At 40.8% G+C, this 18192-nt stretch overlaps 1 protein-coding gene across 3 annotated transcripts in view; it reads left to right on the top strand.

Annotated features, from left to right (window-relative positions):
- Nucleotides 1-18192, top strand: part of LOC146398709 (uncharacterized) — an 843865-nt gene that overhangs the window by 723858 nt on the left and 101815 nt on the right. Inside the window, exons 4-6 of one of the 3 annotated variants that reach the window (XR_014819883.1) lie at nt 379-424; nt 511-1560; nt 4153-5403. The exons of the other annotated variants lie outside the window; for them this stretch is intronic. The gene's annotated coding sequence lies outside the window, so the exon portion shown is untranslated. Of the gene's footprint in view, nt 1-378; nt 425-510; nt 1561-4152; nt 5404-18192 lie in introns of those variants that run through there. 3 annotated transcript variants of the gene reach the window in all.

The raw sequence follows: 18192 nt of genomic DNA, 5'->3' as shown, positions 1-18192 counted from the left end.
GTTCCATCTTTTTTTCCACCCCTGGAAAAGTTCCATCTTTTTTTCCACCCCTGGATTCGGTCATCATTTACAACTCTCCGTGGAATGCAAATTAATGTTTTTCTTCTTGTGCTTTGAGTCAGGTAGGATTACTTTTGGTTGCAGAAAAAAGCAAATAAGTCCAGAGTGTTTTGTGTAAGTAGAGAGCTGTTTGTTTCTCATAAAAAATATAGGTGAAAAGGAACGCAGACATAGGTACCACAGGGCTTGTGCAAGAGCTTGATGACGTTACCAAAGACCGAGGTTCCTTCTAATTTCTTGCTTAGCTGGGGGATTTTCAGACTCATGTTAGCAATGTGGCTGCTTCACCTCCAGGCATCACGTTTGCATTCCAAACAGGGAGAAGACTGAGGAGAGCAAAGGGCAGTAATGCAAAAGCCCACGGGTATGTGCAGCTAGTGTCACTTACAGTCACACGTTACTGTGCAGACATTATGGCAACCAACAGAGCTGATAAATACTTAACCCTAGAGAGGACACGACGACTTCAACCAGAAATGAGAACCTGTTATTGCGGAAGATGACGTGACTGGATGTATCACGGCCAGGCCCCTGGAAGTGTCTTCCACAAGGTTATGAAATTTTAAAGGGGAAAATTTTATTCCTAATTATACAGATACTACAGAATATTTAGAAAATCCAGAAAAATAAAAGAAAAACAAATAATTTTAAAACGTTAACTGAAACGACTTTCTGAAAGAAAGAGCGTTAATAATGATGAAATGCCCTTTCCTTCCCTCTCACTGTATGTGAGGCAATTGACTCTTAATTCTTGAAAATGGTTCCTTGATGTTCTTTACCTCTTTTTCTACTTTCTGCCTATTTCCCAAACCCACCCACTTCTCACCTTCACAGGTCACTTTCCAAGTCCCCAAACTCCACTTGCCCAGATTATCAAAACATTCTTGCAATACTCTCCAGACCTTCACCTGGGCAGACGTGGCAAAGACAGGCACGAAATAGACCCCTCTGCTCAAATCAGGATTTTCTCCAGAAATCACCTATGCATTTGCATTTGGATTTTATCCCTATTTATGTAATGACAGTCAGTTTTCCCTTAATGACCATCAGTAGGTAGGGAATATGGTTTGAGGTCATGGATGTCTCCTGGAAGCCCTGAGAGAACACTTAATCCTAAAAGTTTATTTTACACCTCAAAGGTCCCTTTACTTTGAATCACGAAACCATCAGCACCTGAGGTTTGTGAAAAGTTTGCAAGGGCATCAAGTATGTTATATTCTTCTTTCCTCCCGAGATTGTGCCCTGAGAAAAATCTGGATTAGCTGAGACAAGCGATGCAGGAGAAAAAGGCTTTGGCACTTTGGCCATATCAGCCTCCTGATATGTGTGCCTCCAGTTCTTTTTTTCTTTTTCCCTTTGGCCTCGTCCCTGGCATGTAGATGTTCCTGGATGGTGACAACACAGGAGCCACCAAGGAACTCTGCCTCCAACTCTTCAGACTTCTCCATTTCGTGCCCGAGACGTCTCAACAGCACTGAATGCATCACTCTGTAAAAAACTGTATCCTCCTGGAGGCACCGTAGAGAGCCTGGCAAAGGGCCTGTGAACCTGCCCGTCTGGCCCCGGCTTCCAAACTCTTAAGTGAGGGAGGGGAGTGAGGGCAGCCTGTGCCCAGTGATAGTCCATGGGGGAGAATGTGGACTCCTGGGATCCCGTGTTCTCACTAGCGTCTACCATGACCTTGATCTTACTGCATGACCTTGGTCAAGCATTTTGACTCCCACTGGATTTTGTTTCTCTGAGGTTAACCTGAAAGTAATCTTATTCGCCACACTATAGATTTCCGAGGATTATACAAAATGCAATGTGCAAAATGCATCCTAAAACTCATTTCTTGGTTTCGATCCAATGTGCTCCTTTTTAATGTTTCATACAGAATTATAAGATTAAGGAACTAACTGGAATTCCCCCGTGGTGCAGAGGGTTAAGTACCCCACATTGTCACCACTCTGGCTCTGCTCACTGCTGTGGCGAGGGTTCCATTCCTGGCCTAGGAAGTTCCTCATGCTGGGAGTGTGGGGGAAAAAAAAAAAGATTCAAGAACCAACATCAACACAAACAGCCTTTGGCTACTTTTCTTATTTGTACAATGAAAAATGAGTATTGTTTGTAGAGCATTGATAGCAGTTTTAAGAGGATAAAGTAGGATATGTACACAAACCATGTACACAAACCATTTGACAAACAGGATTTTGCATTTTCTTTGCAGTTTAACACATTTCTCCATTTGTATTTCAGTGAGTGTCTTTTGGGGGAAAATCGTTTTATCCTTTAGTTTTCAAGAAAACCGTGTCATGTGGACATGTCTCCAGGCCGGGTAGCTCTCCTGCGTGCGTTGTGCAGAGAGACAGGTCGACCTCACCGGTGTGTGAGAGAGTGTGCCCTGCTCAAGGCCAAGGCCTTCGCACATGCGCCCAGTTGGTAATAATAAGCCCAAGCTTATTATTGCCCATTTGTTTGGCTCTTTGGTTTTACTCTCCTTCATTTGGACGATAGCGACTGGATTAGTCCCTCTGTCCTTTGGCGAGGTTTCTAGAAGCGTGGCAGTGGCAGGCGAGGGGAAGTCCAGTGGGAAAACACCTGCAGCACAAGGCCTGACTCCCCCCCCCCGCCCAGCCCCCTGCATGTTCAGCAGAGGTGCCTCGGAAGTCCTGGGGCAGAACTGCCCCCTGGGCTTGGCAGAAGGCCACGAAGAACAGACCTGCATTTAGCAGGAGACCATGGGCACAGGAATATTTGACACGTTCGCATGCAGTCACATGACACGCTGAAGGATTTGAGTTCAGAGAACCCAGATCAGGAAGAGAAAATGGCAAGGAGCTTTATGTGCACAGAGCAGCTGATGAAAGAAGGCCTGTGATGTAAGCTAACCTCATGACCCACTCTCAGGGCCTGGAGTCTGTCTGGGGTCTAACGTGTAGGTATTAAAAACTCCTCAAACCTCAAAATGCTCATCTGAATGGTAAAAATTTCAATGCCAGGGCTGAAACCTACGGACAATTTCGAAATGCCTTAGAATTGTTAGCCTCAACAGTAAAAGTCGCTCTTAGAAATGGCTTACATACTAAGTACTGTTTATCCAAGCAGGAGATATGCCATAGAGATAGCTTATAGAATGCAGAGTTAACATTTAAATTAAAAATCAATGTCTTAATCCACCAGCATTGTGAACAGGTTTGATAAAATCCTTTTCTTTTTCTTTTTATCTCCTGACTCTTTTGGAAATTAAGTTGATCACAGACACAGCAAATAAAATAATAGCTTTATGCCACAGGAACAGAAATAATGTCAAATTTCATTCATCTTACTTTTGGTGTCATTTCCACAAGGGAGACAGGCTGGCAAAGGATTTGTATGAGCTGCTGTGTTTTAATTTATTTATTATTAGAATTTATTATGCTTTTTTTCTCCCCCCAAATGCAAATAGGGTTTCAATCTGATGCTTCTTATCTTAAATCTGTTATGGCTATTCCAAGTTCTGTTATGTTAAATTACCCCTTTCTTTACTTTCTTATCCATAAAGTCCTTGTCTAGACCCTGGCTAACTAATATATTTAGATTAATGAAATGTCTTTCGCATAGTGCTCTGACTCTCTGCTTCCAGCCTTTCTGACTTTCAGCTAATCCTGCTCTTATGCGTGACACAATCCAGAAGGATAAGTGAGCGCTAAAGACTCGGTTTTATTCCTCAGTACTTAACATGCCTTGATTCCAAGTACATCCGTGCTCTTTGCCTCATTTCTGGCTGGGATGTCCCATTTTTTAAAAACCTCATTCTTTCTTCGCGATCCCATCAGATTTGATCTCCATCCATGGACTTGCTCTCCTTAGCCTGCCCTATGTTTTATGTCCTCTCACCTGTAACACTCACCCCCAGATAGATACCTACGGAATAATTCCCCCATTGAAGAGAGCTGAATGATATGGCATCATTCCCAGAGATGTTGCTGCAGTGGCCTCAGCTTGCAAATTCTGTCTGTATCGCTTCACACTTCCTGTGGAGCCGCATTTATGTATTTTTGCAAAATCGACCAGGTCATTCTCTTTCCTCTTTGGATTCCTTAACCTCATACTGACTTCTCGCTGTACTAGGATCTTTGACGCTGTGAATCTGGACGATAAACCTCATGGTGCCTACGAACGCCGTGGGCGGGCTCAGCAGTCAATTCAGAGCTGTTGACTCCCATCTTCTCCACTTCAGGAATTTAGTACAGCATTTCCAACATGGCCCATGAAGAACGCTTAGAGCAATTTTAAGTACTTCTCCAAAGATCGTGGCTTAGTACATAGAATCCCAATTCCAGTGTTTGCTTTATAATCTTGAGAAATTTCTTATCTGTAAGATGCTAAGTAAACTTGTATCTTGCATTGTTGTTTTTAATATTAATTAAAATAATGAACATAAGCTACGCAGTACTTCCTGGCACATTGTGAAATCTCCGTGGATGGTTTTTAAGACCCATTTTGAATGTAATTATTATTTACAACCTAAAATGGGATGTAGCAATAGTGTGATATTGTAGAATTTGAGAGAAGAAGATCTGGGTCTGTGCCTTTTTTTTTTTTTTTCCAATAATTTCTAGAAGTTTGGGTAAGTCAATTAACCTCAGTTGTAAAAAAAAATAGTATTAATGAATTTGTCACAGGCTTCTTATAACAGGTGATTTCTTTTTTAAATTTTTTAAAATTTTTATTTATTTAATTACAGTTGATTTACAATATTGTGTTAGTTTTAAGTGTATAGCTTCAGATTCTTTTCCATTATAAGTTATTATAAGAACATGAAGTGATTTCTTGACTAGGAAAATGCTTCAGAAGCTAATAGGTGTTATGTAAATGGTAGTTATTGAAATATGGAGTCATTATGGATCATATGAGAGAATGAATATTTGAATTTATATGTAATTTTCACTCTATTTTGTTTAGTCCTAGGGATAGAAATTTGCCACTAGTAATAAAAGTAAAGAAATAAAAAAAAAAAAACTGGTAAGAGCTTAGAAGATCTCTTAATTTTAGAAGACAGGCCTTTATTACCTTTACCATCTTTTTTTGTTATTTTGTAATTTTACTGTGTTGGACTATATACTACAGGTAATTGTGTTAATTACTGCATACATCAGTAATTTCTGGTTGGTTAACATGCTTTATGGTCCCATGAGTCATTATAAAATGGCTTATCATTTTTGAACTTACTATAAAATAGTCTTAAAAAGTGTTTCTTTTCTATCCTGATAACACCAAAAAATATATATGTAGGGACTTTGTCTTGTTTTGAAACATATAAAAATAATCAAAAGTAACCAAGATCCCTCAATATCATCCAATTAAATTTTCTTTGACTTGTGAGTGTTTTGTTTTTTGTTTTGTTTGTTTCATTCTGGCAACAAAGTGGCCAAAAGTCACCTAAGTTCATATTGTTTATCGTTTTACCTAACAGATAAAAAAAAGCAGAGGAGAGATTATTTCTCTGGTAATTTAGACACTGAAAGCATACATTGACTAATCTTTTAAATGGATATTTTATGGTCTTTGACTTAAGCGTGTATGACATTGAGGAGATGGAAATGTTTGCTAGAGTGAATGATATGAGCTGTTGCGTAGATTAATGATGTCACCCCATTTCTCCGACACGCTCTCCAAGGATGAGTTGTTTTCGGTCATAGTGGGCGACCACAATGAAATCACCTCAGACTTGCGTTGACAGAGGATATGTGGTCATTTGTAGTAACTGATAAGTATTGGCGATTAATATCTCCTTTAGTAATGTCGAAAATAATTTCTCTGTGTGTGTGTGTGTATGTACACTAAACAGCTTGCCTAGCTCATGGGAATTAATATATATCTAAATATAAACATTATCCTTCATTAAAAAGTGGGAAAATTCTCCTATGATTGCTACCCCTGGATTTAGGTCCAGAATCTTCAGCGTTCTTTTTACTTATCTTTGATAATCACAATCATGCTTCTATAATTAATGACAACTAATATTTGTGAAGATATTTTAAATCAGAACTCATCTCAGTGATAATTACCCACAATCTTAAGTTTCATGAGTATCCAAATAGGAGACTGCTGCTCTTTTTCTTACTCAAAGAATGAAGAGATTGAAGCACAGGTTACACGAGCAATTTACAAAGGCTTTGCGCTGAAATCACTTTGAACAAAATATCACCATTTTCATGTTACCAGGTGTTTTAAATTTTACTATTGGTTTTATTGTTTTCTTGGGTTACTCCTGCCTTGATGGGTGTTCTTTTAAATAAAAACAAGTTTGGAAGGGCTGATGGATTAAGTCATAAATGCCTTGCTCATGCATTCGTTGATTATAAAAGATAGTCGCTTGACAAGTTCAGAACTCTGGGTGCCCAGGAGAGGCAGGGAGCTCTGTAAGATAAAAAATGGGTTGGAATGAGTAAATTGGCCCCCGTGCATATTCAGTTATCTTATACATGTGGTATATTTATGGTCTTTCTAGATGACGTCAAAAAAGGAAATGGGAAAACTCCAATTAGTGTACATTAAATAAAGATCCGCATCATAATAACCTGCCAAAATGCTCACCCACTTCTGGGTAACACACAGAGGTATTGTATGCGAGGCAGTGTATGAGCTCAAGGCTGGCTGGAGGCAACGTGCTAGTGCAAGGTGCGGTCGCATTAGAAAATGCAGCAGTTTCTCCACTGTAGAGGTTATACACTAGCCTGGAGCTAGTGTTTAGCTGGAGCTTTACCAACAGTTTTTTTTCAAGATAAAGTAAGTGGCAAGAGAGGCACATCCAGGTTCATCCAATTCCAAAAGAATTGAAAAGCTGAAATTGTGTGCGCATGTGTTTATGCTTTAGTGGAATATGCACAGAGAAAGAAAAGTGCTCTTGGGTTTAAATTTGAATCTTTCATTCCAGCTTTGGAGTTTTGTTCCTCAAAGGGCTTAGTCACATTCAAAACTCTAAATTACAAGAGTCGGCTCCTCATGGGTTATTTTTTAGGGGTAATAATTCTTGGGGACATATGGAAAATGATTTTTGAGTCATGGAAGTCAATATCTGATAAAAATGGATTTAGCAGAAACTTTCCAAATATTCGCCTTTTGGCTAAGGCTAGGCCTGGAGTGTTTAAAGCCCAAAAGGAGAATTTTCTTGAGAAAGTTATGAATGAATGGATACTAGTTTATTATGGAAATACAATTGTAACCAAGCTCTATAATGTGTCTAGACATATGGAGCTTGGTTGCCAAAAATGAAGTGTTCTAGCTTTAAAAGAAACCCTCATGGAAAGCACACAAGATGTTACATGGTGGGAATCCCACCAAAGACCCATATGTGCTCCTGGCACCATTTGGAACTCTGTCCCCCTTTAGGGCAATTCTTACGGATTAGTAGGAAACTGAAATAGTATTCATCTGACATAAGCATCGGTCTAGGAGAGGAGAATGACCTGTAGAAAGTGGTTTTAAGAAGTTCAAAAGTTATTGTCATTTTCTATTTTTGTTAGTGTTAAGATTATTTGAAAAACCTATTGCTACGTGACGATTTGGGGAGAACTTGGTTGATGATCAATTTAATAGTTCATTTTCTTTCCCTGACCCCCCCCCACACACACACACTGTTTTTTGTTTTTTGTTTTTAATTCTGTCGTATTTCTTTAGATTCTTCCAGGTCTGAGTGTAAAACCAAAGTTAAATGCTCTTCTAAGGCCAGAACAATGGCCAGCGTCGTAAAGGAATTCCTGAAGAATTAGAATAGAAATTGAATTTTTTAAGGATATCTCTTGTGGTAAAAGAAAAACACAAATGAAGGCACATCTTAAAACATACTTGTGCCAATAAGTTCTGATTAATTTTGAGAAGATCAACAAGATTAGGTTTTGGCGAATATTATTTCCTGGTAGTCTGTTCTCTGAGGCTGCAGTTTTCAAGTGTGCATTTGTGTGTGTGTGTCTGTGTGTGTCTGTGTGTGTAAGATAAGCAGCAATCAGATTCACTTCCAAGCACTTCTTTTTACAAACGCCTTTCTAAGGCCTGAAAGAAGAATTATTCTCAGCGTTCTTCGAACCACTCGCAGCTCCATGTCTCCCGAGTCAAACGGAGCTGTCTTCATCATTTTTACATATAGACTTCCTCAACCACTAAAAAGAATGATAATCACCTAATTATAAATTCACTGTTAATATAGCCTTAGAGTTGAGAACATTTCACTGCAGTAGTTAATTTAGTCTGCGGTAAATTCGCACTGTTATTTAATGTCATTTATCACCTGCTGTTTTGTCTTACTGAGAACATCCTGCCTGCCCCACACTGTCTACAGGACATGGACCTTCTGTGACTTTAATGTGCTCAGAACAAAGGCTCCAAAGTGCTTCTCTCGGGGGGATTTGGGCAACTTGCCTTAGATATATTCAAGCCATTTTGCTGCCTGTCACTCAGTGCTGTACAAATTGAACTCAGAGGAGAGGTAAAAAGGGTCGAGGAGGCATTTTTTTTTCTGGGAAGAATATGCTAATAAAGCGTCATCAGCAGGAAGCAGGCTGTGTCTGAAAGAGTTTTGTCAACTCTGAATTAATTTTGTGTGTTAAGAAACACGGGGGCGCTTCTAGAGCCGGTCTGTGGTAATTAATCCTTCCTGTTTCTGGAAGAACAGAACTGTAATAAATGCAGCCCAGATTTAACAGATGTGTGCACACAATGTCTGCTTTATGAGGAGTAAAACAAAATGATGGGTACGGAACAAAAAAATATTGATTTAAAAAACTAAAACAGTATGGAAAGCACGGAGCTTGGAATTCCCAGAGTTTATGCAAATATAGTATTCCTTTAAATGTTCACAGACAACGTGGTTTTGAAAACATCTGTCCGTGGGGTTGGATGCTGTGAAGAGACTGAAAAGGACAGATGTTTCTCATTCCTTAGAAAATTGAGTAAAAAAAAAAAAAAAAAAAAAAAAAACATGCAGACATAAGGTGTGGGATGGAGTTGGCTATGCTTAGGTGTGGTTGGATTCAGACCCAAGTAAGCAAATGATAACCTCATTTGGGGATAAAACTCTTGTTATCCTCTTCCTTATTTTTTTTTTTTTTCCGAAAATGTGTTATAAGGGAAAAATTCAAATTATATTATCTGTAACTATGAACTGCTTGTAGGGCAGTTTGTTTTCAGGAAAAGAAGTGTTTGCCTTTCAAAACCAGGCATGCAAATTGCACCGCCAGTGCTGATAGTTGCTATATTCAAATCCAAGATGTCCATAAAGATGAATAAGGGCAGGTCTTTTTGTTCGTTTGTTTGTTTGTTTTAAATCTTCCTCTGCCAAATGGCTAGGAGGCAGGAGTTGGACATGGTTAAGTTAAAATGGAGTAATGGAGAAAATGCCCAGCCAGTAGCCATCATTCTGACAGGGCACATGCATTAAAGATGTTTTTACATACCTTATTCTTCTTTCATGCACATCTCTTAAGTGTATATTTGAAGAGTCAAAAATCACAATTTTAGGGCCTAATGTGAGGAGCATATCATAAAATCCAGCTCTCCCCGCATGGCCTATAGCTTGTCATGTAGTGCAAATGATGAAAACACGTTCACTCACTTTCAATGAAATGTATTGCTGACTTCATGCAAAAGAGACATTCCTTAAGGTTTTGGCAACTATTCCCCGTGGAAAGTGGTTTTGCAAAGTCAGTTTGGGCGAAGCCCTACGTTTCACATCAGTGTCCTGTTGGAGCCTTCCTTCCACCCCAGAGAACTGCAGCTTCACCACAGTGGTTTCCACCCAGATGATGGAGTCTGTTATGTGAATGGTCTTTGATGCGCTGTCTTTACATCACATCAAAATCAGTCATGTATTTCGTATTCAACACTGTTGGTGTATTTAGTGAAACTGAAGACCAGAAATGACCTGTGAACCTCATGGAAAGAGGGACGCAACTAAGCACATCTGCTCATTTTATGTATTCATTCTGTTAAGAGTCTAGTTGAAGAAGGCATTCAAGAGAATGCATATGAGGAGTTCCCATCGTGGCTCAGTGGTTAACGAATCTGACTAGGAACCATGAGGTTGCAGGTTCAATCCCCGGCCTTGCTCAGTGGGTTAAGGATCCGTCATTGCCATGAGCTGTGGTATAGGTTGCAGATGAAGCTCGGATCCTGAGTTGCTGTGGCTTTGGTGTAGGCTGGCAGCTACAGCTCCAATTAGACCCCTAGCCTGGGAACCTCCGTATGCCACAGGAGTGGCCCTAGAAAAGGCAAAAAGATTAACAAAAAGAAAGAGAGAATGCACATGAGTTATCAGTAGCTTAGAATGGTCTGAGTGAGGCCTTAAACCACTTCCATGGACCATTTCTTTTTCCTTCATTTCTTTTCCTTTTGAAGGCCACACCCGTCGCATATGGAAGTTCCCACCCAGGCCAGGGGGTGAATCAGAGCTGCAGTTGGGGCCTATACCACAGCCACAGCAACACTGGAGTAAATTCTCATTTGCAGCCTGTGCCAAATTTTGCAGCAATGCTGGATCCTTAACCCACTGAGTGAGGCCAGGGATCAAACCCACCTCCTCTCCTCACAGAGATTACATCAGGTACTTAACCCACTGAGCCACAATGGGAACTCCCTCTTTTTCCAAATTAGGTATATTACATCACTAAAATATAATGAAGTTAGATTTTGATAGCTGCAAAAAAATTTGTTTAAAAAGCATCCAAATTTCTCAATGAAACTTATCTGCAAAAGCAACTTTTGTACTCTTCTGTAGTCCAAGAGTCTTATATTATTCCTGAAAGCTCTGTTCATTCATTCAATTAGTATATTTTGAAGTTCTGCCTTGTGCTTAAAATCGAGAAATAGCTTGCTGGACTCAGGTGCTACAAAAATGAATGAAATCAATGCCTGCCCTTGAGGCGCCTCTGGATATTTTCCATTTCATTTATAAAATATATTAAAAGGATTCAGAACCCAGGAGAAATGCTTCCGACTTCACCAGGTGATAAGACTGGACAGACGGAGTATTGTTCCGAATGGAATGACCAGCATATGCGAAGGCCTGAAAGATCATGGTTTCTCAAAATAATTTCTTGCTTTTTTTTTTTAGGGCCACACCCACAGCATATGGAAATTCTTAGGCAAGGGGTCGAATCAGAGCTGTAGCTGCTGACCTGTGCCACAACCACACAGGATCTGAGCCACATCTTCGACCTACACCACAGCTCACCCCAACACTGGATCCCAAACTCACTGGGTGAGTCCAGGGATTGAACCTGCATCCTTATAGATCCTAGTTGGGTTCATTACTGCTGAGCCACAATGGGAACTCCTCCAAATAATTTTAATAAGTGCTTTGCCAGGAACTTAGAGCCTGCAGATCAACATCCAAATCTCCTTTCCTAATTAGTACAGAGAACATGACACATCAGAGATAAATGCCCTAGAACTGTCTTTGTACTAACACAGGTGCTAACTGACAGGCCTGTTCTGGATGAGCATGCTACCAGCTGTAACCAGGGGCCAATGTATCTCCAAAGTTTTCAAGGAACTTGGAAACAGAGAAATGTGGGGGTTCAGGGTCAAAGCAAATAATTAAAAAATGCAGGGAGTTCCCGTCGTGGTGCAGTGGTTAACAAATCCGACTAGGAACCATGAGGTTGCGGGTTCGGTCCCTGCCCTTGCTCAGTGGGTTAATGATCCAGCATTGCTGTGAGCTGTGGTGTAGGTTGCAGACGCGGCTTGGATCCCGCGTTGCTGTGGCTCTGGCGAAGGCCGGTGGCTACAGCTCCGATTCGACCCCTAGCCTGGGAACCTCCATATGCCGCGGGAGCGGCCCAAGAAATAGCAACAACAACAACAACAAAAAAGACAAAAGACAAAAAAAAAAAAAAAAAAAAAATGCAAAGCCTTTCAGAGATGTCCCTGGGATCTCCTCTACGACTTAAAAGCTCCTGTGGGTTCGAGGGAGAATGAACCATGTTTTTCTTGAGGCATCTTAAGCCCTCTGTTCACCAATGAGTATCCATCCCCCAGAGTTTGGGAACTTAGTTGGAGAATAATGGCATTTTTTCACAGTGTTTTTTGTTTGTTTGTTTTTTCAAGTCACAGTATGAATTGAAATCATCTGGGAGGTGCCAGGGCCTCCACTTGAGAGATTCTGATTTTCTAAGATGTTCGAGTCCTTGGAAGAGATTAGGCTTGAGAAGAGGTTAGTGAAGAAGGTAGTGGGTGCTCAGTGACTATAATTACAATTATTATCATTATTGTGGTTATTAACGGGAACAACTCCTGATGGTAATTTTGATGCAGATTGTATTCAAGAATCACTGGCTTGCAATACAGAAAAAAATCTCAGCTTTCCCCCCGCTATGTCCCTAGAGTTCCTAAGGGGTGATGGGAGCGGTAACTCCCAGAAGTCGTGGCTAAAGGCAGTGTTGACTGCTGTTCTTGTTTGATGGTCAGATACAAGGACGTTACGGCCTCGTCAGGCCATTCCCAGGACGCCAAGGCCAGCCCAGTGGCTTTGCACTTCTCCGGTTGTCCTAACATTTCCCAGGGTTGGCATTCTTGAAAGATGACATTTAGGTTCATTTTATGCTTGCTTCATCCATGTTACGATATTTGGGGGCTGAAGACAGGGTTGGGGGGTGAAAAAATCTGGAGCTAAACATATTCAGAACCCAGCTAGAAGTTTAAAATTTGACCCTACATGCAGCACATTTTAACCCTACCTCACCTGTTTTGATGTGGTTCACACGGCTCCAGAGGAGATACTTGGCTCGTAACATCTCCCTCTCTCAGTCCAACAATGCTTAGAACATAAAATTGCAATTTCTCTGTTTTCAAAATGGCCAGTAGACACTGGTTTCTAAACCCCCCACTCATTCTTCCTTCAGCTTCAGCTAGTGATTGACACTGGCATGTGAAACCTCCAACACGTTCAAAGGCAGAGACAGAAGATGCTCTTTCCAAATGGTTATCCGTCAAAGCAGCAGCAGTATTGTTACTACACCTCCCAGTACAGCGGGGAGGAAGCACGAAAGAGTTAGTAAATCTGTCAAATGTTCGCTGCTCTGGTCTTTAGGAAAGGTCTTGGATCCCAGTGTGGCGCTGCGTGACAGTCCAGGGCGACTGCATAAAATAACAGTGGTAATAAAGTGTTTGGAAACGGGCTTCTCTCTTTTCGCCCATCGTACTGGAGCTGGGCTCACATGGACGGAATGCACGTGTAATCATTAGTAGTTTACCATTTCTCAGATTCAAAGTTAGTGAGGGCTTCGGAGGGGCATGTTTGGAGAATTAGACAAAATGTGATTCCATGTAAAAAAAAAAAAAAAAGTGTCCTTCTATCCATCTGCCTCCGTGGTACCCAAGCATTCATCCCAGCCCACCCTGTTCAGGATAAATCAATGTCAGAGCGATTGAGCACCTATGGGGTGGGATGATCCTGGTAATTAGGGTTTATAACGGCAGCTGTTTTTGTATATGGCTTTTAACCTTACGTCGGTGGGGGTAGCCATCCTTAAAACATCTGGGAGCCTGGCTGAAACAATAGCATAGCTTCTGCAGTAATCTTGTATAATTTCTGGTGAATAGTAGGGTACATTTAAACACTTCTAATGGAGGGAACAATACTGTTTTAAAGGGCTTTGATCATTACTTATCTTTCAGCTGATTATAGGAATCTTGTTGGAAGCGTTCAAAGGATTTTTAATTTCGAATCTCTTTATGTCTTCAACCTAGTGATGACACTAATTTCCCCTATTGCCTGTGAAAGGAAGCCTAGATGTGTCCTCAGACGTTTTTTGTTCCCTATGTCATGTCTTTTGTGTATGCAGATGGGGCTGATTAATTCCAAGGCCTTTGCCACATTAAAAAATAATTTAAATAACTAGACACGGTAAAGACAACCAAAGGGTTTCTGTCTCAGGAGAAAACTACGGGCAATACAAATAGACAATCAATGTTTATTTCTTCCAAACAAAAGTGATGCGCTCCTCGTTGCTGTTTGTGTACAAATGGTATCTCTGTATCATGGAGATGATAAGAGTTTCTGAATGGACTAGCCTTTTTCTTGGCTTTGATATCCTCTAAAAAGAGGAAGGTGTTCCTGTAATAGATCTGAAGTAAGCAGAAAGCCCACGTGCCAGCGTCAATATGTCACACCACAGAACCGCTGTAAAGGAGAACAAGTCTCAGAAGAACATGTGGCCTGTGTGTGTCCTATAATTATTACAAAATAAAAGCAACTCCTTAACGGGCTGACATCAGTTAGTTTTCTTTCACCCTGAAAACATGCCTCCTGTAAGCAGTGTGCACAACTGACTTTTTTCTAACATTGTATGTTTTCGGAGGGATTTGTCTCATGGCACTTGTATGGCCACATTGCATACTTTAATAGAACATTCGGTTACCAGGGCATAGCCACATTTGCTACTCTTTCTACTGCTTAGTATCCCAAATCCCCCCTTCACTGGCAGCCCTGCTCCTTTGCCCCCTGTTTTGTTTTGTGTCAGTGGGAAATCAGCTTCATGGGCCACTCTGGCCTTTCATGAGGAGGCTGGGTTTTATCTGATCTTAGTTGGGGACAAGGAAATAGGCACTTGACCTGAACCTAGCCTCTCAGAAGCTTGGTACTAGGAATCTGAGTCTGGAGCTACTGCCGCAAAGATTGAGGGGTACGATAGACTTCTGAGATGCTGCAGTGACAGAAGTTGCCACTCAAAGGCCAGCCCTCGCCCTCATCTGGGCTTCCTGCCATCTTGACCTGACTCACACCAATGCTTTCCATACATCACTTCATGTATTTGGAATAGGGAGGTTCACCTTTTGGTGTTTCTGATGTAAAAAATGACAACTCTACCATTGATATTCTTTGGTAAGAATAGGAAAGGGGGCTCTTTTAATAGGATTTCTTTCTTTCAGTGAGTGGGTTTATTATTGCATTTTTAAAATATTACTTGTGATACAAATTAATAAAGTAGAGCATATGAAAATAGAGAAATTGTAAAATAAAATACCCTCCACATGTTCTGTTAACTCTAGGCAAATTTGGCAACAGTGTTATCCTCGATCTTATTTGTGTACCATGGTACTTGGAGAGGCACTCATTGCTGAGAGGGGGCCAAACTGAAGCTCCCAAGGAGAGCTAAGGTCAGGGCTTCAAGCCGCAAGTGAGCTGAGGCTTGATGTGGAGCTCGACTTCTAGAATGTGGCCTGTGGACCAGCATCATCAGGTCATCTGGCCTTGTTCGAAAGGCAGACTCTTGGGTCCTACTCTAGATATACTGTATTCATAACTCAGTTTAATAAGATGCCCCGATGTGTTGTGTACGTTCACGTTTGAAACGATGGCGTGGACCAAGTGGTAACATAAGTTGTAGTCTGTATCACCCAATGATGTCCAGCTGAAACTGTAGCCCCCAAATCAGCATGAAACTGTATATTCGAATCTTAAAACAATTCTGATGTGAAAAAAGTGAATCTAGTTTATAGAGTTTTCTTCTGTCTACATTTTTTTTCAAATTCCTTAATATCCAAATTCTATATCATTGGCTAATTAGAAGTTATAGATCTAGAATGGATGAGGAAAAAATGACTTAGAGGCTTTAGATGAGGAAGTGGAGACATTTCCTCCACATTTGATCAGATATTTCTTTCAAAGGATCAGCATTATTCTCTCTTCACTGAATAGAACTTCAAGCAGAGAGACTTTGAGTGGAGATAAGGAGGGTGACTCAAAAATAATTTCCATGATTTGTGGTGCTCTCAGAGGTCGTATGTCCATTGATCAAGTCTGACCCCAGGAAACTGGTGACTATTTTTATTTTGTGGCAAAGACAAAATATCATCACTTTAAAGTTTCCAAAATGCAAATGATGTTCTTTGTTTTGGAGTACTTGAATATGTCGGGAAAGAACATAATTTGAAGAGTTTGTTGGGATCTGTGTTGAATAACATCTAGTAGTCTCCTACGTTGACATTAAAATAACAAAGTCATTAACTAAGAAATTTAATACACCAGGAGTTCCTGTCGTGGTGAAGCAGAAACAAATCTGACTGGGAACCATGAGGTTGTTGGTTCAATCCCTGGCTGCACTCAGTGGGTTAAGGATCCGGGTTTGCCATGAGCTGTGGTGTAGGTCTCAGATGTGGCTCAGATCCCACCTTTCTGTGGCTGTGGTGTAGCCGGTAACTGCAGCTCTGATTGGACCCCTAGCCTGGGACCCTCCGTATGCTGTGGGTGCGGCCCTAAAAAGCAAAAAAATTTAAAAAAAATTTTTAAATAAAAAAAAGAAAGTAAACTATAGTGAACATTTAAGAAATCATATGCTAGAGATTTTAGAACCTTCCTAAATTAAGGTAAAAAAATCTGTTTTAAGATGGGTTTCTTTCCCAATTCTCTGTCCCTAAACAACTTTGGCTCTGACTTTGAAAGGAGTGATACACATTTGTTACAGCTCCATTTTTCAATTACTTGTATATTTCCAATGGATCAGATTCTACAAAACACATTCTTATATAATAACATCTTCTTTGGTCCTAGTACAGCCCCACGAATTGGGCCAGCCATGCATGAATCAATTTTATTTTCCATCACAGAGCAATAGGTAGGGTAGCTGTTTTCATTTTAGACTGGTTGTAAAGAAAGTGACCTGGGTTTGGATCTTGGCTCTGGAATTGACTGGCAATTAAGAACTGGTGTGAATAACTTGTCCGCTGGACCATTCCAAAATATCTCCCAAGCACCTACCATGTGGATGGCACTTTCCTGAGCATCAGGCCACCTTAGAGACTCAGACGTGGTCCTTGAGCTCCTGAGTCTAGGTATGCATGAATAAGGCTGGTTTGCCTTCTAAAGCTTAGTCCACCAACTTAAAAGGGTGTGTGCTTTCTCCTGCATCATGCCACCTGCCCTACCTTGACTACTGTAAATATAGAACATTTTTAAAAGTTTTTTTTTTTCTTTCTTTCTGGATGTTAACTAGACTTACTGCGGTGATCATTTTGCAGTAGATAAAAGTGTTGAATCAGGGAAGTCCCATTGTGGCACAGTGGCAACAAATCTGACTGGTATCCATGAGGATGGAAGTTTGATCCCTGGCCTCGCTCAGTAGGTCGGCCATCCAGCGTTGCCGTGAGCTGTGCTGTAGGTCACAGATGCAGCTCAGATCCCATACTGCTTGGCTGTGGTATAGACCGGCAGCTGTAGTTCCAATTAAACCCCTATCGTGGGTGTGGCCGTAAAAATCAAGAAAAAAAAGTATTGAATCATGATGCTACACACCTGAAACTCACATATTATTTGTCAGTGACACTTCAATAAAATAAAATATTTTTCAGATGTTTATATTTTATTTCATTGTTTAATTGGATTTTAAAAGGACTTCTTCAGATTAAATTATTTTAATGGACGTAATAAAGCTGCAAACAATCCATTATCTACACTCACTGTTTGGTGGTGTCCATTGCCCCTCAAGAGAACAGCATTGAATGTCACGCTCATGGATTTGGTAAGGACTGTCCCAGGAGGCTTTCCTAGGAAATAGAGGAAGTGCTTTAAGCCTTTTAGGCAGTGCTTGGTGCCATGTTTATTCTTGTGGGCTCCTGAGCTTTGCTCTCTGCTGTGCTTGTGTGCACAGCCCCCCTCCCCTGCTTGATTGTGGCTTCTGGCCTGAATTCTGATTTTGTCCTGGCTCCATCACTCCTTTTCATCAGATTCCCATTGCTGTGTGGTGGTTACGTCTCACAGCGGTTCAGGAAGCATCACGCACTTCTCCATTGCATCATTTAGCAGTTGCAACTTGGATTTCCTGGTGAGATAGACCTACCAGTCTCTCCTCAAAGCTGCTTCTTCATGAGAACAAAAGCAAAAACAAAAAACCTTTAACTCAGATTGAGTCCATTGGCCCAGGGCATACAATGGGCTATATATTTGTGAATGGGATTTAAGAGTGTTTCATGACACATCCATGATTTCCCCTCTGTCTTGTTTAGAGAGAATGCTCAATGGTACATTTACAGATAGTTCATTAGTAAATAGGACACAGTGCACATTATTTCATAGATGCCTTAAGCAACATTCAGCTGACACTCCGTAGACTGCTTGTTCTGTTGGAGAGTTAAAATTTAATTTGATAATCTGCTTTTAGACAAGGAGTGTATAAA

Source organism: Sus scrofa, chromosome 11, assembly GCF_054392235.1.
Source record: "Sus scrofa isolate SSC_HxYL_T2T_F1_AM1 chromosome 11, Sscrofa_HxYL_maternal_Yorkshire_Landrace_v2.0, whole genome shotgun sequence".
In the NCBI taxonomy this organism is placed as follows: domain Eukaryota; kingdom Metazoa; phylum Chordata; class Mammalia; order Artiodactyla; family Suidae; genus Sus; species Sus scrofa.
This window is presented reverse-complemented; position numbering and strand designations above follow the sequence as displayed.